This window comes from Perca flavescens, chromosome 11 (assembly GCF_004354835.1).
Source record: "Perca flavescens isolate YP-PL-M2 chromosome 11, PFLA_1.0, whole genome shotgun sequence".
Taxonomy (NCBI): Eukaryota; Metazoa; Chordata; class Actinopteri; order Perciformes; family Percidae; genus Perca; species Perca flavescens.
Window position 1 is genome coordinate 16,793,617 of NC_041341.1, and position 7,072 is coordinate 16,800,688.

A 7,072-nucleotide genomic window follows, 5' to 3' on the forward strand; every position below is an offset into this window, starting at 1 on the left:
TAACATATTTCGGCCTATGAGAGTAGCAAAATAATTTTTGACTTTCTCTATTTTCACACCAAAAGTAAAACTTTACAAAGAGCTTGTTAAAAAAACAGAAGAATAAGCAGCACTTCATGCAGAAAAAAACTCAGATGCACTTCAAAATCGAAAGACAGGAGGAACAGCGAGATTGGTAAAAAAACGGTACGTAATTGCAGCTGTAATTATTACTTGGGTGGGGGTGAAAAATTACCCACATAACACACGATGGGGTTAAAATAACTGACCAGCACAGGTAATGTTAAAATCACCCCACCTCCCCTAAATCAGTCCGAATCAGTTGTTTGTCCTAATTCTAGCCTGTATTACTGTAATCGATTTTTTTTTGGCCACTATGAGGCAGCATAAACACTGTAAACGAAAAAAGACATCACCTTTTTAAAGTTGAAATGTTGACCTCTAAGACTTGAAATAAAAAAGATTGCATTGGATTTATGAGTGAGCTTCTTCCTGGAAAACAATAAAGGAGAGACAGAGAGGAGAAGATAGACAGCACTGCCAACAGATATATGGTGGGGTTGGAGAAACGTGGGGGTATGTGTTTGAGTGACTGGGCTAAATGTAAATGTCTCATTGATCGTTTGGCCGAGGCAAGCAGAGACCCTGCTCCCATTGATCAGCTGAAGGCCAAGGGCAGGATGAGGCTGACAACTCAGACACTGACCTCTGCTGCCTTGGCCTTGGCCTAAAGCCAGAAAACTGCCCTTTAACCTCCATTGTGTGACCTCTGGCCTCCCCACATGTGACCTGTGTAGTGTGTTTTAGTGTCCTGGCTGTGCTCCCTTTCTCCTCGACACACTGCCCGAGCCAAAGGAGCATCTCCAGGAAGGCGGATGTTAAAATACGTCAAAAGGTTTCACTTGAATGCTGCTTCAGAGAGTACAAAGAAGGTGAGAGGGAGGAAGTAAGAATGTTTTCTTCACTCTTAAGAAGCAGTTGTCAGGTTACGAGGAGCTCAGTGGTATTGATCTGGTCATTTAATTAAATGAGCATGCATTAAACACACATACATAAGCACAGACACAGTGACGGATCACAGTATTTGCCAGTTTTCTTTGTGTTAATATGCCACAGAGGAGGATTCTTCAAAAATGCTTGATATTGCCCTCAATTCAAGGCTCAGGCTTAGCTGCAGGTTATCAATTCCTTTAGCTGTGATGGATGTCTTTTGTTAAATTTCCTCAGTTTTTTTGCGGACTGGACAGACAGAGGTAAACAATCATATAGAAGTATGATGTACCCTGTGTGTGTCCAGATTTCATGTTATTGATCACTACCACCACCCACCTTGGCCATTTGGAGGGAACACCTGATCCTCTCATTAATCAGTAATGTCTTTAACAGTGGATGGAACAGTGTGGAAAAATAGATGATAATCACATTACAAAAGGAAATGTATTTCAGTTAGTGAAATTATACACTAACAGTCTAAACGTTGATTATGCTGAGGCTCATTGAGTGTGGTATAAGGCAATAATGACTGACGCAATTAACTCAGCTGATCTTTTCAGTAACACCTGCAGCACAGGGGGCCACATTTTTTTCAGAACAACAAGGAACAATTTCCATACTACTAATTGTCTTGTTTTATGGTCCTGGTGTGTTTAAGCCTTCATACTGTAAGTTCACAGGCCCGTCCCATCTCTAGTCGCTCTACATTGTGTGCTTATTGCCTTTATCAATCTACTGCAGCCCAGAACAAAGACCTTGGTGTTCAAACACCAATTACTCTCTCTCATCTCCTGAGGCATCAGAACAGGCCTAATTGGATTTAAATGAACCCCCAACTTCCCTTTGTTACAGCAAATAATATGCAAGCCTTTTTAATTAAGATCCGATGAAGCCCACGTGGAGGGTCTGCCGTTGCTTTCATGTCCTGCTATTCAAATAGAGGCTGGAGCTTGCGTTGCGGACAGTTCAGTGCAGAGTTCGGCCCAGTGGGAGGTTGCATGTGGTGGTAGTGGTAGGGTGGGGTGGGGGGGTTGTATCAAGACAGGTGGATCAATTAATTAAAAGACCTCTAATGTGACTGATCAACTTCTTTTAGAACTGTGAAGTCAAGTTGTTCTGTCGCACCTCAACTTTCTAAAAGTATGTAGCAGAAGAAGCTATTTGGATATGAGATGAAGAAGAACTCGATTGTAATGTTTTTTGGTTTGAAGGAACTTTGGGGTTACAGCTGATTTGTTTTCCCCTTGTTAGTTTGTAGACAGCTCTAGATTTCAGTTGTATTGTATTATTTGTATTGTCCCATGAGAAGATAAGTAGCCCATTTGTTCCTACTGTATACAAAAAACTTATGAAATCACTAGGTTTGGAAACCGAAACCTGGTTTCAAATTAAAACCAATTCCAAAATAAAAAAAAAATAATGTCATTTCAGTTCTGCTTATCGGTTCCAACTTAACAATTAAACATGGTGCTATTTCTGGACATGATAGCCAACCCTAGAAATCACAAATGTATAATTTCTTTTTTGTTTTTTTTTAAACTAAAATTGCCAATGTCCTAAAACGGCACAGCACTGTCGTTTGTAGTAAACAGGAGAAAGTAAAGTATTTAAGCATCAATAAAGCCACGTATTAACACACATTTGGTGGGCAAGAGAGAATTTACAGCTGCATGGTGGTGTTACGAAGCAACATAATTATTTGGAGTTGAGTCTCTGGCAACCTGGCGAATGTAAGTCCAGTATTTTGGTCTACACCTACTTCTGAAGAAAGTATCAGGCTCCTTAGTGGCTAAATGCTCAAATATGTTTACCAGCGTTTTGCTAATTTTGTCTGTCTGTTGTTTGATGCTGAGCAGGAAGCATGCAGTCAGTTTAGAATAGCTTTTTGTTTTTGTTGCCTGTTGCTGCTGGAAATAACGCTGATCAGGGGTGGAAAACCAATGCAATGACCTTGAAGATGCTATAAAGCACTATTTAGCCGAGGGGTGATAATTATCTAGGTTTGTCACTATCCAAGCAATTTCTTCCACATACAAGTAATGATATGATCCATTAATATAAAAATATTGATTATAGTCGTTAAACTATTAGATTTCAGCGTTAACATTCCATTTACATCTACAGTCTTCACACTATGTCTCGTGAAGGTAATTGTGTCTCTTTCTTTCTCAGGAATGGGCAGAAATGTTCAGTCCAGCCTGCATATGTACCTCAGGCATAATTTAAAGTTGTGACATGTGTTTAACAGATGCTCCGGCACACAAAGAATCCTTTGGCTTTGGCATACGTGCACAGACAGAGTGAAATGAGCTGAGTCTGGCAGCAGAGGTGTCAGCCTTTACACTTGGACTCTACAATGACAGTGATCATTTGCTGCTTCAAAAGTGATTAGACTGCAACTAAAGAATGTTCTCACAATGGTGCTATTTGGGGGGGTATGATTGATTGATCTGCTGCTCATGTCCTCTTATAGTATGCGGCTATAACAGCAGCTGGAACAGGAAGTCATCAGTCAGCCAATCTGTGTCACGAATCATTCAACCTTTGACTTCATTACTTTGTTGAGTCAGCTTCGAGACACAGAATTTGTAATGACATTATGAGATTTTTATTTTTAAGGTGTGATCTCCATTTTTATTGCCATAAGACCTCCCAAAGTTCACCAAACCTATCACACTAAATGTATGGATTTAAGTCTGCCTTGCCTCAGTGAATTAGCTCCCTCCCCCCCCACCGACTGATAGCAGAACCGTCTTTCTCGGTAACTCTGCACACAGTTTAGGTCATTTCCATTACCTCAGCTGAGACTTTGGAAGATAATGATTAAGTGCCAAATGGAATTTATATTAAAACTCTACTTTCCTAATGTATGATCCCCTTTTCATTGAGAAAGAGGAGGAAATATTAAAAGTTATGCTAAGAAAATATTAGCCAGAGTGTGGTACGCAGTGTTTAAAATTGCTGTTTTTCTACACGCCGAAGTTACTTCATTATATGTGCAAGCAAATGTATATTCACAGTTCGAGCCTGTGTTAACATTATAGATTTGAAGAGCAAAGCCAATTATAAGAATCACTCTATAATCATGGACCACGATCGTGTGTGTATAAGAAGTGTGTGCTGAAAAAGATGGAGCTTTAGCTTTGTTGTGCAACACTGGTATAGAGGAGGAATGTGTGGAGTTGCAGCTGAAACTGTGTATTGAGAGGCTGATCAAGAGTGAATGGAGCTGTGAGTCTTTCAATTCTTCACAATTCTTTCTTTTCAAGTTCCGAGAATTCGGCTGTTATTCCATAAGGTAAAGTCGAACAGTTCCATGTGGTTTGTGAGTGAATTAATCATGATGATTAATTGGCTTTCAAGTTAAATATCCAGCGAGCGATGTCAGGCTGCCAGACATCAGGGCTAAATTGACAGGCCTTTAAGGAGAAGCAGATTGATTTACACAGCAGCTAATGAATCCCCCTCCACCCAGAAGGGGAGGAAAGGTAAACAAGTCCTTTCTTTTCCTTACTCCCATTTGCCTTGTTCAAGTACACTGCTCTCTGTATTGAACTCTAACCTGGTTTAAGACTCTGAGACTCTTGATAAATTCCCCGTTTTCTATTGCTTTTTTACTATCCAGTCCCTCCAGGATTTCGCAGACTTTTTTTGAGATTGCGTCCCAAAATGCCTGATTTTTGTATAAAAACAAATGCAATAAAAGTTGCAATATCTTTTGTATTTTTGTTGCAATTAAGTTGCGAGAGTTCGTATCTGTCCTCAATTTAGGTTTCCTGTACGTCTTATCTTCGGTTTTTATTGCATCCACCGTGTGTGTTTGTGTGTGCGCGTCAGTCGCGGGGGGAACTGAGCCGCAGCCCCGCCCAGTGCAGAGAGCCGACAGGGTTGAAATAGTAGCAGCTTTCAGCGACTTGACAGTGAAAAATCGTTAGAGCGTACATTGATGTTAAAATGTATACAGGTTGGCAGGACGGTCTGAAATGTTTTGCACAGTCTTTCGCTGTAGGCTTTGTTGGTAAATGTGAGATGTTGGAGTCACACACGTCTCCTCTTCATATCAGAAACAAGGAAATGAATTTGGCGACATACGTCAACCCGTTCTCACTCCCGCTTGGTCAGTGGCTCTCAGCGTCACATACTGACGCAAAGTCTGGCACGTGGGACTGCTGTGATTGGTTGAAGTCGTGGGAAACTCCGGTTATTGGTCAAATTTGCGGTGACTGGTCAAAATTGCGAGTCACACCGAATTCACGTGCTTGGTTGAATTTGCGTGAATTGTTGCAATCGCGACATTGCAAATTCCTGGAGGGACTGACTATCATAACAGCTAGAACAGACAGATAAAATGTGTTTGTCAAAGTTAAAATTGCACTATGCTTGTATATACTATATGTATGTATGTATGTGTGTGTGTGTGTGTGTGTTTGTGTGTGTGTGTGTGTGTGTGTGTGTATATATATATATATATATATATATATATATATATATATATACATGTATATACATGTGTATATATATGTGTGTGTGTGTATATATATATATATATATATATATATATATATATCAGTTGCATAGTTTCTTACAAATTATTCCCATGCACTATGCCTATGGTCGAACTGTACACCACTTTCAGAAATAATTTACAGACATTCGTGATCCTCAAAGGATGAATCCTACTGACTTTTCCTCTAGCACCAACTGCAGGTCAATGTTTCCAACTGAAATATCTCAACATCTGACTCAATTTTGTATTCATGGCATTCATGGTTTTTAGACAATGAATGTTTAAGATTTTGGTGATCTGCTGACTTTTTTCTGTAGCACCACTATTAAGTTGAAGTTACAGTGTTTCTTATATAATATGTTGACAACTATTGGATTCAATTTGGTACACACAATAATAATAATAACATGGGTGATGACTTTTCAGTTAGCATCATCATCAGGTCAAATTTTATTAAGTTTATATCCAAATATCTGCAAAACATTCCCATTTAGCACATGTAGTGCTAATTAGCAAATGGTAAATATGGTAAGCGTTATACCTGTTAGTGTTTAGCTCAACGCACCACTATGTCTAAGTAGACCTCATGGAGTCCTTAGCATGTGTTTAGCTTTCATTGTCAGTCACAACACTGACATTATCTCTAATAAGTAATAAGTAATGTTTCATATCTTCTACAGATTGCTATCCACAGGAGGAAAGAAATTCAAGTTGAACATGAATCTTTGTGTTAAGAACAATTGTGCCTCACATCTTCTGGTGCTTTGCATTTTAATGCACCTGTAATACCAATAGTGATGATACATACATAGTCACTGTAGAAGTCACAATGAAAATTAATACTTTATAAACAAAAGTCTCTTAAGTCGTACTCCTCAATAATTCATCTGGAAATGATCAGCATGTAGATCTGAAGCTGGAGAACATGATGGAGCAGCCTCTAAGAATCAACCTGTCAGGTGTCTGATGAGACAAATAACTTGAAGTGTAACCATAGAGAGTCTGATTTCTGACAATAATGCTGAAACACGGCTGTGTGAAGCTAGTTCATTTCTGTGCCAACTCCTGCTTCCTGTAAGACTTCTGTACTGGTAGAAGTTTTGTTGTCGCATCTCATTATACGAACAGTTGAGAAGCAAGAGATGCTTAAAACCGATCATCTCAGCGGGAGCTCAGGAGGATGAGTGTTGGGTCTGGCAGTGGTGAGGACAGACTCACCTACAGTAACTATGTATTTATGGTGCATCTCAGGAAAACCGCTCCAAAAAGTTGGGAGTGGTGCTGGAGCAAGGGGACAGAAGAACTTTAGAAGTTGAGGATCACAAGTAGAAAGTAACTTTCAGTCTTCTTTAACAAAACAAAGCAACAAAGTGTTTTGATGTAACAAAAAGTTCTAGATGTTCAGACAGTATTTTCTTTCCCAATCATTTCAGATTTATTGTTTCCTGTAAAGCTTTTGTCCATTTTGCATAAAACTCGCAGTTTGTGTTGAAATGATTTCTGAAAGAATTGCTCCTCAAACAATCCGTGCAGACAGTGTGATTAAAATCTGGTGTCTTATTTTTGGTTTAT